Genomic DNA, 23,619 nt, shown 5'->3' on the forward strand with positions numbered 1-23,619 from the left:
TTAACGGTTTTAGTTTAAATTTTAAAACTACACATCCACCAGCCATCCCTTAGCTTTTTCCCTAGAGAGTCAAAAAGAAGAAGGGAAAATTTTGATGGACTTGGATTTTGACAGTAGCTGAAAATGGAATAAATATTACAAGAATTAAAGAACTACGAGAATTAATTGGAAATACAGAAGTGGTAGTAAAAAGTGTCTGAACTGTATTGTCCTTGTGACAAAACAGAAAGCAAGATGTGTGTGAACAGGATGTGAACGTAACCTAAGATCATGAGATAAAGATTCTTAACTAGTTTTTATTTGTGAAAACATGACCATGAGCCTAAAAGTTGTGTCTAAAAATAATGCTGAATTGCAGACTAGCAACCTGTTATGTAGTTGAATACTAATTGAAGAGGTTTGGTGTTTTTAGAACTCAAGTAAATTAAATGATGGAATGAAATTTTCAAAGCACTTGCATGCCTAGAACAACAGTTGGTGCTTAATCTCACCATTTAGTTGCATAAACCATTTAATGCGGGTGAATTTTGTGATTCCCCAAAACTTACTTGCTGCCCCTTCACACCTGCATAGCTTTTCCTGGGGTCAGTCAATATGTGTTAAGTAGCTTGTGTATGTTAGGCAGTTATTTCAAAGCCTCTTGCATATGCTGCTTATTTCTTGCATAGTCTCTATAGTTTCTGTGTACCCCTTTCCCTTGTGATCATCCCCAGAGTCCTCAGAGGAATTACTACCATAGCTCCAGGCATCTCTCTATGGCCTATAGAAACTAGTCTGTTAGGATTTTTGGTACTGCTGTAAACAAGAAAAGATGTTGGAGTTTAAAAAAAATTCCCACCATCTCCAAATCAAACAAACATAACTTCCCCCCGGAAGAATTGAGGCTTCCCAGAACTGCCGTAACAATACAGGATTATTCAAAAAAAGAATAATCACTAGCATTTGTGCAGGAGTGTTGTTTGTGGATTAAGTAGAAGATGTTAGCTCTAGCTACACAGATGAATAATTTTTCTTGGTTCTAGCAATGTATAGAAAATAAACTGCCATTTAGAAGACAAAACTGTAGTTTAATGAAGTCAGGGGCAGGAGTTACAGTCTGATCTTGCTATGATGCAGAAGAGGTAACTGCCCCTCAGCTGCTTGTCACCATCTTTTCAGCTGGTGATTATCATCGTCTCAGATTTGTTCATTGTGCGTGTTGTCATTTTCTTACATGTCTGCCAAAATGAGTTAGGTTAAAAAGATTTTTTTTTTTTTAAGTTAACTTGGTTCACTTTGAAGGCAACAGATTGTGCAACATTTGTAATAAGAGCCCCTCCAGCAGATAATCTCAAGCAGAAGGGTGATGACAGGTGGCTGGAGGTTGTAACCTCTTCTGAGCTGGAGGAGTTTCTTAAGACAAATTAGTTATTCCAAAACTTGGGTGGAAGCAAGCATATCTGCTGCAGGGGCGGGGGTCTTGTAGGCAACCCCTCACCCTGCAAAGCTGCTTCTGGCACTTCCACAGCCAAGAGCCACCCATGCTGCTGATCTGCTCCCTTCTATAGGCATGTGACTTAGAGCAGGGTGTCAGTATTTAGAGCTGTTCGAGTCAGAAAGACACGCTGGAGTGGAAAGCAGGCCAGCTTGCCACAGTGATGCTGAGTATGAGGATGCCTTTGACTGAAGACCAGCCCACCTACAGGTGCCATTTTTCTGAACTTGATAAAATTGGGCTGAAATCCAGGTGCTCTTACCCCATACTGCAACAAAAGGGGGGGACAGCTGCTGCAGGAGCAACAGCAGAGACTGGGGGGGGGGGATCCGTTAATGCCCTGGAGTGCACTGCAGTTCTTGAAAACCTGCTTTCTCAGTAATCCAATTTATATATGCTGAAGTGGTAACATGAAGGTTGTCCTAAGATGCTTTTAAGTTAATTTGGTAATGTGGGAGTTGCTAAAGCATTTGTTCTGCTAGATGCATGAGTTGAGGACTTATTAGTGTGGGAGGCTGTACTTTGTCTCTGCAGAGGAAGAACTCTACAGAGCTTATCCTAGTTAATGTATCTCGGGATATGAAACATTATAAATATTGATATCTAAAGGAGGCAATTTATGGTTCCCCTTGCCAAGGATTTGCCCTACTTGTTTATCCAGGCATAGGATGAAGTCCATTTTCTGTGTCAGTATGATAGGCCTAAGATCTAGCAGGTCAGACTGATATATGGTCCCTCAAATGGATCTTCCTTTGTACAATTTGTACTCAGTCCCAAAGTCCAAGAAGTTATGTCAGAAAAAGCAGATAAAACAGCTGTACCTGTAGAGTTAGGTGTGTGAGACACAAACTCTGAAACAAGAGAGGCAAACTCAGTATTTTAGATGAAATACAAGTGGAAATAATGTGAATACAAGGGTAGGACTGCAATCCTAGGACACGAGAGTATGAACTGAAGGAAAGGTGAAAAGTCTGTTCACCTGTCCTGGCTTAGTGTTGATGTGCAACGTGACATCCAGCTGCGAAAAGTAGAAGGACCTGTGGTGGAGACAGTTTTTACTTGGTCTTGCCTTCTGTAGTGCTTAGGGCACAGGTCTAATCTTGTAACTCCACATTACTGAATCTGGCTTTAGTCACCAAGAACAGTGTGTTCTCACAAGAACTTCAGGCTTCTTAGTGGGACTTAGAGAACAAACATGCTGGCTGTTTAGCAGCATCCTTGCATCCAGATGACTAATGCTATTTCAGTATCAAGCTGCTGTAGATTGTCGGTCTTGATAAATTGAAACTCTCAAAGCACTGAAGGGTGACACTGTTTCTGTTGTAGCGGACTCGTGATGTTTGTTTTAGAAACAACTGAAGTACTCATGTCGATTGAAGAAAGAATGGTAAGTTGCTGAAATCAACTACTTACTGGGGTGCATCTGAAGGAAAGGATTTTTCTTTCATACAGCTATTGTATCTGATCATCTCTCATTCACTCTCTCTCTTCGTTTAGAACTCTGGAAGGAAGAGCAACTTCAAAGAAAGTTACTAGCTTAAAAACTGTATTGAATGGTATTATCTGTTACAACAGAGATTTATTTATTGTATGACCTCAATGTTTTCTTCTAAAAAAACTGAACCCTAAACTATAATAATACCATTTTCTTTCTGAAATTGTCCTTGCTGTAATTTACAAATCTAAACATTTTTTAGTCAAAAACCTGCAGTTGAACAAAAAGCTTCATAAAGAATGTCTGTGTGGAACTTACAAGATGACTGTGCAGCAGAAAATATCAACACCAACAATTAAAGTAAATGGGTGTTCCCGAAGGTGCAACGGAATGTTCCTGACTAAAAGATATCTTTAATCTCTTTCTGAGATGGAATTTTGCAATGCAGCTGAGGGCCAACTGATTGTAAAAGGCTTATTATGAGGCTGAGACATTGTTGGGTCTGGATACTCTTTGAATGGCATCTCGATGTCAGCCTAGCCTCGTGCTGATTTTGCTTTCTTTCTCATTCTTAGGGAATAGCTAAGTGACACACATTCTTCTTCCTGTTGGTGAGGTAAATTGTAAGCATCCCTCTAAATTTTCGGATTCACCTGCTAGAGTGACCTGTCCCAGCTGCGGCAATGCAAAGTTTCTTTCATGCAATTAATGGGACAATTATATTAGAATGATGAGATCATGCCTTTTGCTGAAAAGAATAGAGATCTTTCATGAACAAAGAGAGCTTTATTTACATCTTTACAAATAAAGCACCATTTTATTCAGTGAAAGTGGGTGACTGCTACTATTTGGGTAGGCACAGCATGGCATGAAGGTGAACTCACTCTGTAGAGTGGTAGGTAGAACTTTGGGTGGCTGTCTTGGAAAAAAATTAAAAATGTTTTGGGCTTTTTTCCCTGCTTGCACTGACTAGTAGACTAGTGTGCAGGCACTTCTGGTATTGCCTAAGAAAACTGAAGACTGTTGAAAGTAATTTCATTTGTTTGCTAAATAAATGTAGAAAACCTATCTTGGTCTTTTCCAGTGTATCAAGACTTTTCATGTAGGTAGATAGTGTGCATGTAAATCAAAGTGTAGTGGTGAACAGTTCTGTACTCTGGGGGAACTACTGAGACTTAGTCTGATAAGTTATGAGCCATATCTAAACAGAAACAAGTATTTTCATTTTTGATTCTTCAGGCTTATCTGTTTGTACCAGAGAAACCTCAATGACATTGCTAAGAAAAATACACAAGACTGAGATATTTTTACAATTCTTTCTTTAAGCTGCAAAGCATATTTTTTCTTTCAAAAAGTCATTCGGTGAATACTAATTTTAGTCTGACTTTTGACACTGTTCTAAATGACATCTGGATTTCATATAAATTCATATGTCTAGTACAAAGCTGAGACTGCCCACTGACAAATAAATTCCTATGCTCATGTAATTCTCTTTTAAGAACAGACAAATCACAGCTATACTGACTTGAAAGTGGGTTTGGTTTTATTTCTGGTAGCAGATGTGATTCTGAGGCTTCTTTAAATGATCTCAGCATCTAGCCCGTGCCTGGATCATTGCAGTTAACTACCAAGTAGAGCCTATGCTGGTTCATAGGAGGACTTGTGGATGGTGAGAAGTCTCCTTGATATTGCTCCAACCTTCACTGTATCGGCGAGCGGTCTGTGAAACCAGAGAGGCCCAGTAGGTGAGAGGGTCGCTTGGAGCCTCTTCCAGAAGCAGCTGGGCAGCCTCTGGCTGCATTCCCCGTGCAACTGTTCAGACGGTCCAAGCGCTGACGTTCCCTGCCAAAATCTCCCTGCTGCTGTTGGGCTGCGGTGCCAGGAATGGGGTTGAACAAAACAATATCTTCTGTGCTCTGCTGCCTTGCCCCCAGCAGAAGGGCAGATTTTTGTAGGGAGAAAGGGCTTGGAGATAACATTGTGCCTGTTTCCCTGGGGGGTTCTGAGGTCTCTGTGTGACCTTGCTGCATGGGGTGTAATTCAGGTTTTGATGTTGGTCATCTCTCATGCTTTCAGAGTAACAAATGGAGTAAGCAGAGAAATAAATAAATAGCATTGTAAAAGCAAAGATTAAAGAAAAATAAACATGAAGCAGACAGTTCTAAAACCTGAGAGCAGGAAGAAGCTTTATTGTCTTAGAGCTGTCCAGTTTTGAAGTTTGGGATAGTTATGTGCTAAAAGGCTGTGAACGGTATAGCTACAAATAAACCATAAACAGGTTTTTATTTGCCCATGTACGCACAATGGTGAAAAGTGTCAAGTTTGAAGAACAACGACATCATTTCACGCATTTTCACCTTGCCAGAAAGACAGAGCTTGAAGAAGTGGAATTTTTTGAAAAAAACGTAACTTAGATTGGCATAAGCTACAGGTGCACCTGTATTTTATCAAAATGTTGCCAGACTGTCTGACATAATTTAAGTGTGTGTATGTTGAGAGTATACATACACGAATAACCTGCTCAGTCTCTGACTCCTTATTTTAAGTAAATTACTCCAAGTCAGCTGTTTTGCATTAACTGCCTGCTTGCAAATTGTTATTGTCAGGTCAATATGAGCTAATTCCAAGCCATTTATTTTCTTGGTTAAGGACCAACTTTTGCATGCATTGCTGGGGCAGAGTATACATTTTATAGAAAATAACTGAAGATTAACTGACTTATAGTATGTTTGACATCCTTGCTTGACTTGTGACAATTTGATCATGAATTCCTACTGCTGGAGTGTGACATAGTGAATATGATACTTAACAACAGAAAGATGTTAATCTCCACAAGTGGGGCAGAGTTTCTACCAAGGGGAACTTCTTTCCATATGTATTGCTGATTCATCCTTTGAACAGCCTCTATTCTATGCAACAAAGTGAAAACTACTCTAGAAATGGTAACATGTAATAATAGGAAATAAGCAAAAATAGAAGTTAATGACACAGTGTAAATTGACTCATATTTCTGCAAATGTTGGTATTATATCAGAAAAACTTCCAAAGTGGCATTACTCTACAACAGGAGTTTTTCAATGCTAGGATTGCAATCTGTCCTTTCACTTAACATTTAAAAAAACTCCAAAACTTTAGTATACAGCATCTCTACTTACTGTGTAAATAGTTTCCTAACCTGGGAAAGATACTTCCATTTTCACTTGTGAAAGTCTGTATAGTCTGTAGCATTTCTAATCTGTTGCAGAAGACTGTTCTTGAATATAGTGCTTTCCCACTCCTTAGATTTGAGTGAGAAATACACAGGTGGTTTTTGTACATCTCATTATGTTAAACTTCTGCATCGGGGTATCATTTTTACAACATGACAGGGCACATCTCAGTACTTTAACACTCACTAGAGGGATATGTGTATGACCTGTTAGGCTGGTACATATAAAGATAAAATTGAGCTTTGAAGTTAAAATTTTGAGATGTAGAAAAATTTTTTTTTGCACAAGTTTTTAATACATTTTTCTAGTAGTGTCTTGTTTAAAGTGGTTCAGCTGACAGTGAAGAGCGCTGAAGATGCCAACGAAAGGGGTCGTCAGTGTGTTAAAGGAAAAATGTAAAAATTTATAGTTTTTATGTACTTTGCACTTTTGCAACTTGTTATATGATGCTAAACTAACTGGAGAAGAGCCTTTTTAATAGCTTTTTTTTTTCTATTGGCCTCCGTTCTTGGTGTTTGTATGGTATGTTAACATCTGTGGGTAGCTTGCTAATAAATGAATGGCCAAGGAAGTATCTGAGAGAAGACACAGCAAGTTATTGGAGGAATTCCTGTTAATGCAATCATACAGATATCTGAGCATTAGAGAACAGTTTGCCTTTTTGCAAGTTGTTCATGATCTAGTGGTTGAAGTTTGAATGCAGGAATGAATTCTGCCACTCAGCCTTCTCTGTAGTTGTTTCCTTGTCTACAGAATAGGAATAATGCTTGTGTATGCTTGGGTTGGTGAGATCAAACTGGTTAGTGACAACAAAATGCTTTGAGAGGCTTTAATGAAGGGCATTAAACAACTGCATGCTATGAAGATTTTCAATATTAAAAATATATTACAGGTGACATGCAAAAGTAGTGGGGAATATAAAAAAAAGTCACTGGGTTTCATTTAACAATAAAGAGACAGTTCCTAAAATCCCTTTGGGGAGGAGTAAGCTAGAAGGGAATAACATAACAGTCTTAGTTGCAATATTTCTGTAAGCAGTTGAAAAAACATTTTTTCCAGACATGAAAAAATGCATTTGCTCAGAGCAGCAGATGAAGCAAAACAGGCATACGGTCAGCAGCAGGTTCCACTTGTTCTGATTCCGGACAATATGGATATTGGATTCAGTGGTCATTGTTAGCCCGCAGTGCCGGAAGGTGATGTAGAGTTGCTTCTTAGGCACGAAAACCACTCAGCTACTATACTATTTGACAATATATGCAATTTGAATAGTGTTATTAGTCCAACCTATTTGCTTTAATTTTGTCTTCTGTGATGGTAAAGCCTTCATGTTTTTCAATACTGCATTAATGCAAAGGCTTTAATTTAAAAGAAGTCCAAAAGCAGAGAGGGGGAACAAAAGGAGAAAGAGAAAATGAGGAGTTGTAGTAAGTGGACACTGGGAACTTCTCAGAGCTCTGCAGCTTTATCCTTGGGGAGAGTTGAAGGGCAGAACTAAAAGAAATTTATTGCAGTGTAGAGTTCTTAAAATGAAGACAGCCATATTTTAAAGTTTAAGCACTGACCAGGTGCCTCTGTACTGTACTAGGGAAACAACGAAGATGGTCCTTATCACAAAATATGAGGGACTTTTTTAAGTGTTTAAATAGAAAACCAGAAATATTCTGAGAAGCCTTGAAGAAGAAGACTAGAGTGGCTTTTAAACACATGTGGATGTGTCAAGTTATTGGGAAGGATTTGAAAACTAGGAATATGGGCAGCTGAATAGGAATTATTATATTAGTGAACATAAAACCAGAAGGTTATAGATTGCAATACTGATTTTACTATTATAGCTAAGCATAAGATGATGATGCTTTTTTTGATTGTCAGTTCTACTATGCATCCTTCTCATGCGATTCCCCTCTTTTCATGTAAGACTGTCCAAAGTTTCGGAGTTTTTGCGCCGTGACTTCATTTGATGTACTAGATGGGCACCACATTCTTTATTAAATACTTCTTCTATGGGTTTTCTGTGTGTGTGTACAACAAGTCTGATTGTGCTTCTACTGAAGTCAGTGGGATTTCTGATGTGGACCTGAAAAGAGAATCTTGTCCAGCAATATTTGTCAATTCTTTAATTTAAAAGTGCTTTGCAAGCTAATTGCTCCCCTCACAACTAACATAAACCAGTGCAGTATGACTGGTAGCTAAGAAAGTAATTCCGGATGTGTTTTTGGAGAAAAAGAGGGGTTTGGTAGTACATTAAATCTAAAATTGTAGAATAAGAAGCAGTGAATAGCTTCTTTGTGGTCCAGTAGACAGAATGCTGTAGAATAAACCAGGAGAATTTGGATGAGTTCCCAATTATGCCTGTTCTCATAGTACATTCTTAAGGCAAATTGGATTTCTTTTGTGACTTAGATTCTGTATCTGTATCGTGCAAATACTAAGGGTTGTCCTCCAACACAGATTAGTCTTAGACTTGGGAAAACAATTGAAAATATATTTTGGAAATTGTATTATAAACAAAATCTTGTATCTTTCACATAGCAAAGACTTTTATTTTACCTATTTGTAAATTGTTTGTAAATTGAGGACAACAGAGTACATCCTGTAGAACAGCCAGGTTAAAACATGAATTTGTTTCTTGTCTGATGATCAGATGTTGTCTAATTGCTATATACATTATTGACTCTATATAATAAGACGTTGTCTTGGGTCACCCAGCCCCTCTTACCAGGGAGTGTAATTTCCCTCTTCATTATGGTAATGTATATGGTATTTATTAGCTTATGAGATACGATCTGATTCCAGTCCATTTCGCTTGGTTCCTCACAGAGGGTTTTCACATCATAACTGTCTTGGCTGATTTATCAGAAGCTAGAGGTAGACCTGGCAAACTGGTCTGTGCTGACTTGTAGTGAAGGTTTTTTTTTTGCTTTAGGCCTTCTTTTAGGAAAAAGTGGGGTGATGTTGCTGCCGTTGTAGTTTGGAGAGTCTTGGGGGTGCTTGTTCTGTTAGCTGTGCACCCACTGTTTTTTACAAACTCCAAATTCACCTGTGCATTGGTGAATGAATGTCAAGAAATGTCATTGTGACTGACAGTGCGGTCTTTAAAATTTCAATGAGAGATATAAAATATGTGTCCAACTGGGATTTCTGCCGTGCCCCTTCCAAGCTCTCAGGTTACTTACTGTGTGCAGTGCAGTAAGTACTTACTATAGTTCCAGTCTGGACTTGGCTGATTGCTCTCTCTATAGTATTGTGTAACGATGTCCTTTCCAAGGCTTTTTATTGTCAAGAACAGAGAAATACATGCTCTGTGACATTACGCTGGTGTTGAAACCTGAGGATGCAATCCAGATATTCATAGCACTCACTGAGTTTACAGACTGAGATTGACATCTGGGGACGGGGTCTGCAGGTGTGTGGGTGGAATTGGCAGATAACAACATGTTGCAGAATGTGCGTGCGTATGTGTGTGCACCCATGAACAACAAACTAGCTGGAGTCTAATTTCAGTGAATGACTAGAACAGACAGAGAATTTTCTACAACAGCAAGATATTTTGAGTAATCTTTCTTGTGCTGCCTTCCATACTTTTTCCTTCTGTCATTGCTTTAATACCTACCGCCTAATTAACAAGACGTATGAAGTGGACGGTGTGGTCACTGGGGTGACACAATGTCACACCACTGTGACATGTTGGAAGTACAGTCTGGGTCCTGGAACCCTGTGTCTAGTCAAGAGGCCCTAGAAGTAAGTCCATTTGCACACATCTGCTGGGGCACTGAGATGCACGTCAAGGCCTTGCACCTCTCTGAAGCCCAGTGCAGACTGAGGCCCCCATCCCTCTACCACTGAAACATTAGAATTTACATTAAGGTTTTGAAGCACTTTGGAAAATTTCAGCATCTTTTCCTAAAATACTTGACAGACCTTTTTCCTTCAAAATGGCCAAAAATGTAATGGCAAGCTTGTGGAATGTTTCTTGTATGTTACTGATTTTTAAAATTTTGAGGAGATTTGATTGCTTGCCATTAGTTCCATAAATTGCTTAATATAGAGATTTTCTTCCCTGGTGTACTCTAGTTAGTCTAATCAGGAAGGAGAGTGGAAGCCCTTGAAAGGAATGACCTTCTTGGGAATCGTCCAAGAGAAAGAATATAACTTCCTGGCCTTAGGAAGAGAGAATTGTCATATTTTTCTCTGTTGTAATGCTTCCCTCACTAGATTCTGCTGTGATAAAAAAACAACAATAACAAAAATGCACTAAAACCCATGGCCCCCCCACCCTGGGACTTGATCAAGTAGGGTCTTTTGGAAGATGGCATATTGAAGATGTTTCTGTTCCTGTGTACTGCAGGGTGCCAGCAAGGTTGCAGTCTTTTTTTTTTTTTTGTGAAACAGAACCAAGTTAGAATTATGAGCAGTGCTTATCTGCTCAAGGTGGACGACTGTGAGATGAATCTGGATGACCTGTTGGGTAAAAAACCCTACTGAATACTCTTCTGACTAGTTTTAGGTGCTTTATTTGTAGCATGCTTTTATGTGTAGTTTAGCAAGACTGGTTTATTACATGAGCCCATATGTTATTTGTCTATGTTCTTACTGCGGTTTGAGTGTTTTTAATTTCTTCCTCCTTGTTCTCTCAGTGTAACAGATAATAGGAATCAGTAATACTTGAAATACACTGATCTGTGGCTTCCTGGTGGGAAACAAGATGAGTCACCAGTAACTAAAACCAACAGCCATTATGTCCCTGGATTCAAATTTGTTCCTCTCAGTCTAATTGTTCAAATACTTGCTTTTCCCACTGACTTCCTCCCTAGCAGTGTGGCATGTCTTGCAGACTGCCAGACTGGGAAGGAAGAAGGGATAGCAGTTACAGCATATGTAACAAGCCCAGACAAGGGGCTCACAAGGGATGGGTATGGACACTCAGACTAAGTGCTTCACCAGGCTGTGTATCTCCTACCAGATCTAATAGCATGATTGGGCCAAGTATTTATTATAGTCAGCAGAGAACCTGTCTGCCAGGTTGCTTTGGTTCTTGTATTGGGGTTCTGGACATGGCAGGGCTAAGTGGTGCTCTGTTGTTAAGCTCCACCCTTAGGAACATAGCACCTTGGTGTCTACCAGTAACATTGAAGTAACTTTTACTGTCAGATGAATGATAAAGTAGTAAACAAAACAACAACCCCCCCAACTGTTCAAATATTAACTATGTCATTGCTGTGTTTAGAGAGGAAGATGAAGATAAGAATTTAAATCATACACAGACCTGCCTACACCTTAAATCAGCTGTAAGAACTTGTTTATCCAGGAAATGAACTGTCAGGATGCCTGTGCAACCTCGTGGATGCTGTCAGTATGGCTTTCACTGAAGGGATGTTTTTGTGGGTTTTTTTGTTTATTTTGTTTTAAGGTAAGTTTCTTCATATAACCATACTCTCCTGGGATTCTTTTTAGAGTGAAACCTCTACACAACTCCAAGATCTCCAATGAGATCTCCAAGATCTCAGGGAAAAAATGTTATCACTCCTCTTTAACTATCTCTCTATGCTTCAAAAATACTGATATTCTTCAGACACTTTTAAGCGGAGCAAGACAGGGAACAGAACTTCTAATGGTAATTTTGGTGATCGAAAGGTAAGGGAATTTGTATATCTGAGGAATTGTTGCCCACTGGTTGCAGATTGTCTCTTCCAGAGATACCTTGGGTAGGAACAAGAGTACCAGCAGTATAGTGTTCTTGGCATTTCCTTTTCCAGACGTGGATCCATGCGTGGTGCTTTCTGAGCATGTGCATTAGTCTATGCATTTTCTCTCATTTTTGCTGTTCTCCTTCTACGTGCCCAAAATACCCCAAATTGCTGCCAGGCAATTTTTTTCATTCAAGAGGTATTGTATAGAAATAATTTGTTACTTAGTAGGTGATTTTGTTATGCTTTACAAAGTTTTCCATGGGTTAGGATATTCCTCTGCACATGACAAGACTCTCTTGGCAGAAGTGAATGAATTCTGGTCTTCCTTGAGAAGTCATTGAAGGGAACACAGCTGAAGCATGTCAGACCCATTTGTTGTGAAGCATATACAGATTACCAGGGCACTCTTGCAAATGGAGCACTTGACTCTTGATGGGTTACTACAGAGCAAATTTGAAATCAAGGTTCTCTCAATTTGCTAGACTATAAATAAATGTTATAAATACCCAGTTGTGGATTAACCCTGTGATCTTTTGATGATTTTTGTAACATTCAGGACAAATAGCTTCAGTATATTATCCATATTACTGGAAGCTCCTCCTTTCTGTAGTGTTTGATGTTCCTTTGGCTCCTTGTGTCTTAATCCAAAATACGTTTGCTAAATTTGTCTTTCACTGCTGATCTGACTGTTTCTCTGTTTTGAAACTACTCTGGTAGTTCCCCATTTCCAGTCACATATGGTGACTTGCAGCATGAACCACAGGCCATCACCTCCGTGATCTTCATAGCTTGGTGCTCTGAATTCTGGGTTGGCAGATTCCTGGCTCCTTCAAGCAGACTTACATCTTCCTTCCAACTTGCAACTAGGGCGAGGTGAGGCAAGCAGGGAAACAAGCACATTTGAGTCAAACATGCACCTGCTTAAAGTTAGCAACCTTTACAGTTCTTCGTGTTCGCTTGTCCCTGCTATTTCTCCTCTTCATTCTTAGGGTTACAGGTATAACTGGGAAGGGAAAAGTCTTCAGAGTGCATCATGGATGGGAATGTGGACTGCGGCTGGTGGTCTAAATCAGCAGAAATCACAGAATGGGTCAGGCTGGGACTACAGTGGGTCATCCTGCCCAACCTCCCTGCTCAAGCAGGGTCATCCCAGAGCACATTGCAGAGGATTGTGTCCAGATGGTTCTCGAGCATCTCCAGTGAGGGAGACTCCACAACCTCTCTAGGCAATCTGTTAATCTGTTCCAGTGCTCCCAGAAATAGGGATTTTTTTTTCTGTGAGAATTCTGTGTGTAAATATTGCATGTAATCGCAACTTTAGTTGTTACACTTGTTCCCAAGTGGCTTGACATAACTGAGATTAAGGTGGCCTTTTTACTGGATGATCCATACCACAGCCCTGCATCCCAAAGGATATTAACAGGAAGAGGGGGGAGGTCAAGGGCTACGGAATGCTTGATGGCTCTATGCAGGGCTGCGTTACAGAGTCTGAGATGGACAGGACCTGCAAGTGAACACAGGCAGGGCAGAAGCTGCCTTGGGTTCGTGCCTGCTGGGCTGTGACATGAACTGGGTTTTCCTGTCTTGCAACATTTTTTGAAATGTCAAAAAATTTCTTGTTCTGCACGGGACAAAGTGTACTTTTTTTGCTCCCCCCTTCCCGCACTAGTCCTGACCTTTACAGAGGTGCGGAGGCAGGGACTGCCTGGTGGACTGGTGGGTGGGTGGTGGGGCTACCTCGTGGGGACTGGGTGGGCTGGCGGCTTCCCCCTTGCCAGGAGTTCCTCATGGCCTGTGCCCTCTCTGCGTGCCCAATGCCTGGCTGGGAGCCAGTGTGGCAGGAGTGGCGCTGTTCCCGAAGCAATTCCAGCAGCGCACAGAATCAGATTCACAGAATCGTTATGGCTGAAAGGGATCTCTTGAGATCATCTGGTCCGACCCCCCTGACAAGACAAGGTCCCCTAGAGCAGGTGACACAGAATTGCCTCCAGGTGGGTTTTCAGTGACTCCAGAGAGGGAGACTCCATGACCTCCCTGGGCAGCCTGTTCCAGTGCTCTGCCACCTTCAATGTAAAGAAATTCTTTAAGGTGGAACTATTTCTGTTTTAGTTTATGGCCATTGTTTGTCATCCTGTCACTGGGCACGACCAAAAAGAGTCTGGCACCATCCTCTTGGCACCTGCCTTTGAGGTATTTTTATATTTATATATATAATGAGATCCCTTCTCAGTCTTTTCTTCTCTGGACTAAACAGGCCCAGGTCTCTCAGTCTCTCCTCATGAGAGAGATGCTCCAGACCCCTCATCATCTTTGTGGCCCTCTGCTGGACCCTCTCCAGTAGCTCCTTGTCTTTCTTGCCCAGAACTGGACACAGTACTCCAGATGTGGCCTCACTAGAGCCGAGTAGAGGGGGGATCACCCTCCTTGACCTGCTGACCACACTATTCCCAAAGCACCCCAGGATACTATTGGCCCTCCTCCCCACAAGGGCACACTGCTGGCTCAGGGTCAACTTGTCATCCACTAAGACTCCCAGATCCTTCTCTGCAGAGCTGCTGTCTAGTAGGTCAGCCCCCAACCCGTACTGGTACCTGGGGTTCTTCCTCCCCCGATTCAGTACCCTACGCTTGTCCTTGTTGAACCTCGCTCAATTTCTCTCCTCGAAGGAGAGTCCCCGCCGGAATTTCGTGCGCCCCCCGTCGCCGTCGGGGCCCGGTGCCGGAGCCGAAGCACATCCGCCCGGCAGGTGTCAGTGTGGGCTGCGGGGCCGGGCGGGAGCGCCGCCTCCCCTCCCCCCCGCCTCCCGCCCCCCCGCCGGCGGCCCCCGCGCCCGCCCGCCCGCCGGAGCCAGACTCGCTGCAGACAGGCGGCAGCCAGCGGGGCGGGCAGGGCGGGGGGAGGAGGAGGAGAGGCTGGGGATGAGTTGGAGGCAGGCACAGCCTCAGCGCAGGGAGAGAGGCTGCCGGAGACAGGCAGGGGGAGGCGGCGAGGCGCTCCGGAGGAGGCCAGCGCGTCGCGGGGGCGAGCGGCGGGGGCCGGCGGGAGGTGAGTGCCGCCCGCCGCGGCGGGGACGGGGGCGGGCGGGGGGCGCCGCGGCGGAAAGTGCCGGAGAAAGTGCGGGGAGGCCCGAGTTGGAGGTCTGGGAGCGGGCGAGGGACGAGGCGGCGGCTGCCGGGGGGCTCCGGCGGCGCTCGGCCACCCTCCGTGCCGCGGAGGGGGCAGCCCCGGCCCCCCCCGAGCCGCTGCCGGGGCCGGGCTGAGCGCGTCCCCCGCGGCACCGGAGGGGCAGGCGGGGGTGCCGGCCGGGGCGAGGGGCAGCGCTGACAGGTACCCCCGGGAGCGGGGGGGAGCAGCCGGGGAGCCCCGCTGCCGCCGTCCTGCTCCGCCTTGCCCGGGGAGCAGCCGGAGCGGCCGCCGGGAGGGGAGACCTCCGGCGCTCCGCAGGAGAGGCGGAGACGAGCGGGGCTGCGGAGCCGCGGCGGCGGGCAGGGCGCTGGGGAACACGGAGTGCGCGGCACGTCCTCTCCGGCTGCTCCGAAGTGGATACTGGAGCTCCGTCTGGCCGCTCGGCTCGGCTCGCCGCAGGGCTGGTGTCGCAGCTCGAGAAGAGCCCGGGAACGGGGGTCCTGCCCGGCTCCAGAGGGGACCCTGGCGGGGATGCCCAGCCGCGGTCCGCGCCCAGCGCCGGGTGGGCAACTTTCACGGGAAGGCAGAGCAGCAGTGCGGCTGCCGGGCTCACGCACCAGTGACCTATATTTAATGAAGTGCCTTTTTTTCCCTAAAAAAAGAAAGTTTATAAGAAGTCTAGCTTTGCCTGCCTGTATCAGACGCCTGCCTGCATTGTTTGCATTGAATATGTACATCCCAGATTTCTGAATGGTGTGCCACGTTTTCCGTCATGTAGGTGGGTAGGTAGTTATGCGTAGGCTACGGTTTGATGCTTGCTGAAGAGGCAAACGCACCGTTTTGTCTAACTTTAAGTTCACTAAAGAACAAATAGAAAACGGGCAAAATACAAAAGTAACTTCTGTTTTCTTAGGAGATCTTAACACCTAGAATGACACAGATTTTGGTGGGATTCAGAACCTTTTTGGAATAGCAAATGGTGGTTGTGCAAGAGAGCAGAAGTCTGGTGAATAATTTCATACGGTGTTAGAAATAGCATTTGGTGTTATAAAAGTTTGCTGATCTAAAACATGGGCATCTTCTCGTCAGGATGAAAAGTTCCTTTAAGAGGTTTGTCTGTGCTTCCAAACAAAAAAATGACTGCATTAAAATGTTTGTGGACTGGAAAGGTGCATCATGTAGCGCATGGAGTGAAATGTCTACAGCATTGTACATCTGAGACTAGCCAAAAAGGAAGGGAGTTTTTGCCAGTAAGAAAGCCTGAGGGGCAATTACTGGTAGTCATAGGTGAGGTAAGAACATAGATGCTGCGTAAGTATGAGCAATGTTCCTTGCTGGTCCTTCAACACCTGGATATATTGGTTAGACAAAACTTCTATTCTACCTTCCAATTTCATTTCTAAGATAATGTTTTGGGAAATCTATTCTTTTTTCTGCAGTGATCCAGAGTTGTTGGAATAACATATGATGCACTGTTGAGTAGAATTAAATTACTGCGTGTGGTGCACACGTGTTTGGTTCCACTAAATATTATGGCTTTGTGACTGTAAGGGTAAGTTTTGCTGGAAAACCAGTGCACTAGTGGGAAGCAGCCTAATCAGCCTCCCCTCATCCACATTAGCTGAGATAGTGATGATACATCTATATCTGTACTGGTGTTTTAGCACCAGGTATTAAGTTACTGTGATACATAAAGTGACCAGCATGAGGAGAAATCAAATTGGAATGTGTCAACTATATGGAGTTATGTATGGAAGCAGAAATGCATGTTTTTATGTAATCTGTGTTTATAGCAGTATATTTAGTTCCCACTCGAGTATGTGAAGATCATAGTCGCATACACATAAGGCATGTCAATATTCTCCAGTAAATTCAGGTTCCAGCTGGGGCCTAAATGGTGATCAGTGTGTAACGCAGAATGAGTGAACAATGTGAGACAGTATATATCAGACCATTGTTTTTTGTTAACTGAAACATTGCAGGAACTAGGCAGCATTTGACTGATGGAAGTTTGAATTCAGTCTTCATCGTCTTAGACTTGTTACAAGAAAACTTGTGGAAGTAGAAGGAAATCGAGATTCAAGACTGAGGCACAGTTGCATTAAGTTTGATAAGACTAAAACTATTAAGGAGTAGCTTAACCTAAGAATTTAGAACTAACCTGTCCCTTTGTTATTTTTAAGTAGGTAAAATGGTATTTGCATAGGACATTAAGGTGAGAGACTTGAAAAGATGAGTTGTTAGTTTTTTCTGCATTGAAGGTGTACTTTTGGGGGGGGGGAGGAGGGGAAGAGAAGTTTTCTGATTTTCTTGACCAAAATTTACTTCTCTTTTTCACATCTGCACTGCAATACTCTGTCTAGTGGCTACTACCCTTCTGACAAGGAATAATTGCATGTCAAGTGACACCATCTGAAATAATTTGGAATACTTTCAGGATATCATGTGCCGGAGAGAAGTAAATGATTATTGAAATAATAGAGAAGTACCTTGGAAGTAATTTAATGTAATCTCTGAGAGAAATGAAGTGTTAAAAAGTGGATGTCTGTCCAACAGCTCTTGCATCAGGAGTCATGGTTGTTGCATTCAACTTGTGAGTGGTCTTGGAAAAGTTTTTTTTCTATCTAGTTCCTAATGGTTCAAAACAGCTCCCTGCAAGTGAATTGCCAGTTACGGCAATGCAGATACTTCTAGGAGTTTAGAGATGAATTTTTCTGCAGATTGGTTCTGTGGTAACCGTGAAATTCTTCAATGGCACCAAGCTAGTATCAGCTGCTCGTTAAAGGCACTGATGCCAGAACAGTGGTGCATCACTTGCTGGGAATCCAACCCTGTAGTGAAATGATTCATACATATACATTTTCTTTTCTCAGTTGACAGCTATTTTTAAGAATAGCCGTCTTGCCCAGAAGGTTGATATCTAAGCAAAGGCAGCCTAGATAGCTAAAAATTTCTTTCACACCAAACATAATCTTAGTACACTAAAACATTTAAATGGAATTGATTTTTAATTGATTCTTGCTGAATCTCTGATGCTAACTGGTCATTATAAAAGGATCATGGTGTTTTGGAGCTGGTATCAGGAAGTCAGCAATTTTTTGCACAAAGATGATGAGTTTGAAGTAAAGATTTGAAGCAATTTATAGTAACAATGGATAGTGATATCTATATGATAACAGATTACCTGAATAAGTTCTTGAAGAGGATTGGATTCTCTGGATGTAGAAACCTGCAGAAACAGCCTTGAAATGACACATTTGTCCAGTGTACTTTAAATTTCTCTGTGTGCTGCATGAGCAGAATATTCCAGTGAAGGAAAGCTGTGGACCTTTATTTTTTTTCTATTGTCTCCTTCTGAACCTCATATTTGAAAAATAAACTTGATTTCTTTCTTTCACAGAGGAGTTTTATTTGCTGATTTCTGAGACAGTCAGTTGAATAATAGTTACTGTAAGGGGAGAGCAGTAGAAAGAATGCTTGCAGGTGAATAAGAGTGAGCACAACATTACAGTGTGTTCTGTATTTCATGCTGGCAAAATGTCTCCATATTCGTCATCTATATTTATTTAATATATGCGTTTCAGTAGCGTATGCCTTGATTTAGCATATTTGGAATGTGCTGAATGTAGATGCATTTTACTAAATGCTTTTTCTCATTGTTTAGTTAAGCAGTGGAAATTTTCAAGCACCCATATCATCATTCATTATCACTCAGCGTAATAATGGGTAAATTTAATCTTTCTGATTAAAATTATTTTGGTCACAAGAGACAAGGGACTGAAAATGAATCATTTTCTTGATGTTGTACCGTGTCTGTGTTTTTCATATCTGCTGTTCTTTTCTCTAAAATCCTACTACAGACAACACTCTGACCTTTTAAACTGTGTTCGAATGATCTTGCTCTACATCAAACTTTTCTTTCAGGTAGGAGACAGAAATTAAGAACAATCTAAATGCGTTTTTTCTTCTTATTGCCAATGGAGAGCTTTTCTAGATTGGAAGTAAGTTTTCTTTGTGCCAAATGGTTGACTTTTCTAGAATAAAATCTCTCTAGGGTATGCAAAAAGTCCTCTGGTTAATATATTGGCATTCCCAGAACCCACTAAAACTTAGGCAGGTTGCCAAACACCACTTAATGAGGATGCCGAAAGTCTGGCACAAATCTGCATGAAAACTAGCGAAGAAGCTGGGGGTGGAAGTGCATGTGGTGGGGAGAGGGCTGGGAAGGCAGCATATCCACACCCATAATTTATTTTTAATGTCTGCATTTTGCAGAGAAACTAGTCAGAAATCCTTACCCCACAGGATTTTGAAAACTCACTGGGGGCAGGAGTCTGTGTCCTTCAAATTGAGGGAGCTGTGTTCTCATACAGTTTTATTAGGAAAGCAGTTTATGAGTTTGGGGGGTTAGTTTTGGAGGAGAGCATCAAAGAGGACGGGCAATGATAGTGGTCTTGTGCTTTATTATCTGCTAAAACTGAAAAGTATTTGAAAACGTTGTTAGACAGTTTGGGGAACAATGGAAGTCACTGGTTGCCAGAATCCACACAGAAAGGCTGTTAAAGTTACATGGCAGGGATAAATAAACCACTGCTGCTATAACACTTTTGCTCAGTGTAAACCTGTGGTGTGGGCTCTGCCTGATGACCTTGTGCTTATGTTTTAGTACATGTTAAGTAGAATTGCAGGTGTAATAGATTCTCTGATGGCTAGATAACTGTTACAAGAATCAGTCACACACCAAGATGGGGCCACTAAAACCAGAATATATTGGTTTGTGTTGAATTAGATGTTTAGTCTTAGAGGTTGAATCTGACTGAGCAAACTTAGTTGTATTCTGAACTGAACATTATTTCAGAATTTTAAGGGACGAACATTTTTCAGCATTTTCCCCAGGCTTTAGTCTCTTCGAGCCAAAAAAACATGGGTCCTCTGTAGACAAATTTATAAATAGACATTTGGTTGGTAGGCACGCCTGAAAATATTTTTTAAATCCAAAATAATTCTAATAGTTTTTTTGCACATGACTGAATTTGGAAACGTGTATGCTTAGTACTTGCTTTTCAGTACAGGTTTCAGTTGTGTGTTTTACCATTTTGGAAAACTCTTCCTCTCTAGAGAAATTTTATTCACTAGAATAGTGGTGAGTACTTGATGAGTACTGTTGGGTAGTACTAAACTGAAACCCAGATGCTCCTATTTGATTTTGTTTGGTTTCATTAAGGTGAGTTGAAAAATGAAAATATTAGTCGTTGGACTTCAGTGCTGGTTGCGGTGGATAAAAGGACAAGTGTATTTTGCCAGTTGCATGGGGATCTTTGCAAAGTTTTACCTGTGTAGACGTTGACTCCTGACTGTCTATAGGACAGGGAAAACAAATGATGAGAGTGGTAGACTGTGTACCCACTTTTCTAAATTAGCATGTGTTTAGGATTAGTTCTGAAAGGCAGGACAGTATTGTGTAGAAAAGATGCACTGCTCAAATGCTGCACATGAGAATGGAGTGAGTTGATGAAGTGTCTGTAGGAATGTGATTGTGTTTCCATCTCCTAGTGTTCTTGATTTCTTCCATGCTAAACACCTTTTTTGTTGAAAACTGAGAAGAAATCTGCTTCTGAAAAAAGGTAGTCATGATAGTGAACGCGTATTGCCTGTAAGAGATGAGTTTGGAGATTTCAATTCTTTTTGAATTCAGTGTTTCATTTAGTTCCTTTGTTCTTAAATTGTAACAGATGCACTGACCTTTGAGGAAGATGTGCTTTTTTGCATGTTTGTATGATAAATATCTTGAAGTTTGTATGATTCTGTCATAACCTTTGATCACTGAGGGTATTTAAGTCATGATTTTAGAGGACGATACAAAATTCTTTTAGTTTCTGTTAGGAACAAATGTTAATGCGTAATAAAATAAGTTCTAGAATCTCTCCCACATTGATAAGAGACTAGAAAACAGTGTTTTCTTCTGGATAAACCCTGAAATTTACTCAGAATTCTAAAATAAGTGTTGACTCATATGCCTAGTATTATCTAGCATATGCCAGTATAAGGCTACTGTGTTTTGTCTTTAATTTTCAGCACCAGTACTTGCAAGCATCTTCAAACAGTACTCTGTTTTTTAAACACAAGATGCACTCTTCTTGATTTCAAAGATTATTGGAAGGAAAATGTGTGATTCTTTTTTAATTACCTCTTTATGTTGTGTGGCTGAGCCTATTATTTTGGTTTCTCACACCTGTAACCTACTTGTTCTTCGTTTCATAGAGGGAAAGGAGGGGGCAGTCTGTGACTGAGATATGAAGCAATCTCTTTAACAACCGCCTTCTTCCACTGAGACTTTCATGAAATTTTTACTGTGCATTAATTAAGAGTGATCCATTATTACTTTGGACTTGTAAACACCTTTAAACATTCCATTAGGTGTTAATGACACATGAAGCAAGAATTAATATGGATTTGTTAGTCCTGTATCTAGTAGGGATGTATTTAGTATATGTAATTGCCTAAATGTAACAGTGTTTCTTAAATTGTTGGGTGTAAATAGTATTGCTTCATTTTCTGCTTTTGCTTAACCATTAGTCATTGAGTCAAGTGAGGCTAATTTGTGGAACGTATTTTGGACTGTATTATATAGAATGTCAACTGGATGTTTGCCATGGTTTGCTTGGGATTTTTGTAAGACAAAGTGAGTTGCCTGACTTCTGCCCTATGGGTCAGAGTTAAGGAGCGCAGCAGAAGGTGTGGGAGAGAAAACGTGAGGAACACTTATAAGTAACCTAACCTAATCTCCATAGCTGTTGCAATGGCATCTTCTGTGAAATATCCAGTTGGTGTGTGTTCTTCCATTACAATTTCATCTCAAGGGTTGACTGGTTTTGTAGGTTTTGCCTAACTAGTGCTAAGCAAAATTAAATGGAACGTTTGTAGAAATGCATGCAGATAAGATTCAGTACTCCTAAATTAAAGATTGCACCTGGTCATATAAAGCTAGACTTGGGCTAACTGATAGCCTCTGTTGGCCAGTGCCACTGTGTAGTTGTTTTGTTTTACAAAAGGTTTGCATTGACTATAATTCCTCACCAAACTTACATGGGTACTGGAAGTGAAGAGGAAGGAGGTTCTATGAATATTTCCAACATGGATGTTTTCTGGGTTTTTTTGACCCTCTCACATTCCTCTCACTGTTTTAATAACCTTCCTAGCACATTTCTAGAAACAGGTCATTTGAGATAAACTTCTTGCAAGTACCCCATTTTCACTTAAAATATCCTAAAGTATGAGTTATTCTCATTTAATTGAGAAGCCTCTAACATGTGATCCATCTATCCAATTAAAGCAGCTTGTATAATGTTGATTACAGGTACTATTTGGTGTCTGCTTTTACATAGTTTATAATAATAATTTTTTTTAAAAAAAAGCTGCCATCTGTTGAACAAAAATACTGCCAGTGTTTGTCAAATGTGTGCTTTATCTGACCTGTTCTACTTAGCACCTTATGGCAAAGCTTTATCATAAAAGCATTCTACAGATATTTTTATACTTACGGTGCCTTATTAGATTGATAACAACAGTGGTATAACTTTTTAGTGTAGGGATTAATGTACCAAGGATTAGGGAGATAAACCTCTCTTTAGTTGCCTAAAGATAAACCTCTCTTCACCTGCAGTTACTACAGAGATGAGGATAACTCGCAGCTGTAGGTGAAAATCACTGTTCTGTTCTAATGATCTTTGCAGCCTTTTGATGAAAACAGCTGCAATAATGTAAATTTCCTACAGCAAAAGGTGCCAATAATCTATGTAGACTGGTCTCCTTTTTCTCATGGATGGTGGCTGGGCAAGTAGGTAAATTTCAAGACAGAAATATCACAGTGCTGATGTGTGTTATTGCTGATAATGCATAGTCATGAGTTCTAAAGTGTTTGGTTAATGATTCTTAGTTTTGTTTGAAATTACCTAAAAGCATAGCAGACCAAAAGGAATTAAAAGAAGTACAGAGAGGAATAAGAAGGCCTCTATAGTTTGTAGAGTGGGAGTTAGGTGTGTTTGGTATTCTGAAAGTGTCTTTTGAAATGTTGAGTTCTCTCTTCAGTTGAATATGCACCAACAACAGATTCTGCCTTTTCCCATTCCATTTTCCCCTGGGTATTATTAGGGATTGGAGATAAAAGCCTTTAATCATGTCTGCATGGAGACACCAGAGCAAATCATTTGAAGTGTTGATTCAGGATGTATATGTTAAAGTATGTTAAACTTGTGTGTGAATGCTCTGTTGAATATAGAACAGCCTTATATATTTAGCTTGAATCAATCAAAGGTCATTTTGCATCTGATGGAGAACATAATTTATAACATAAGTTAAATTACAGTGATCTAAACCCATCTGTGAATGAATGAGAAGCTTTTGACATAGATGTTTACCATGCTGTAACTTCAGGGTTTTATACTGTACTTGATTTATCACAAGTTTCCTCCATGTCACTTGTTATTGATCAGTTTTCATGATGCTACCATTAAGAGGCATTTTGGATGGAGCTAATTGCAAACTTTCAAGTGAACGTAATTTATTCAGAAAATGGCAGTTCATTGAAATTGGGATGTTTCTTTGCAAATATTTTAGATCTGGCAAGCTTTGAAATCAAAATAAGACACAACCTCTCTTTGATTCCTGGTACACTTTGTTTGGCCA

The 23,619-nt window shown here is 41.2% G+C and overlaps 1 protein-coding gene and 1 long non-coding RNA gene across 3 annotated transcripts in view; both read left to right on the top strand.

Moving 5' to 3' along the window:
* Positions 1 to 1,624: 1,624 nt before the first annotated feature.
* On the top strand, positions 1,625 to 3,500 carry LOC120324427. The gene is made up of 3 exons (XR_005565729.1): positions 1,625 to 1,684; positions 2,801 to 2,861; positions 3,485 to 3,500. It is a non-coding gene; the product is annotated as an uncharacterized LOC120324427 (long non-coding RNA).
* An 11,288-nt stretch (positions 3,501 to 14,788) lies between these two features.
* LDLRAD4 (low density lipoprotein receptor class A domain containing 4) overlaps positions 14,789 to 23,619 on the top strand; it is a 279,863-nt gene continuing 271,032 nt past the window's right edge. Inside the window, exon 1 of one of the 2 annotated variants that reach the window (XM_027742939.2) lies at positions 14,789 to 14,853. The gene's annotated coding sequence lies outside the window, so the exon portion shown is untranslated. The remainder of the gene's footprint in view (positions 14,854 to 23,619) is intronic. The other variant, XM_027742938.2, reaches the window with a different exon arrangement.

Source organism: Pipra filicauda, unplaced genomic scaffold, assembly GCF_003945595.2.
Source record: "Pipra filicauda isolate LSUMZ 115617 unplaced genomic scaffold, ASM394559v2 scaffold52_size3558583_pilon, whole genome shotgun sequence".
Classification (NCBI taxonomy): Eukaryota; Metazoa; Chordata; class Aves; order Passeriformes; family Pipridae; genus Pipra; species Pipra filicauda.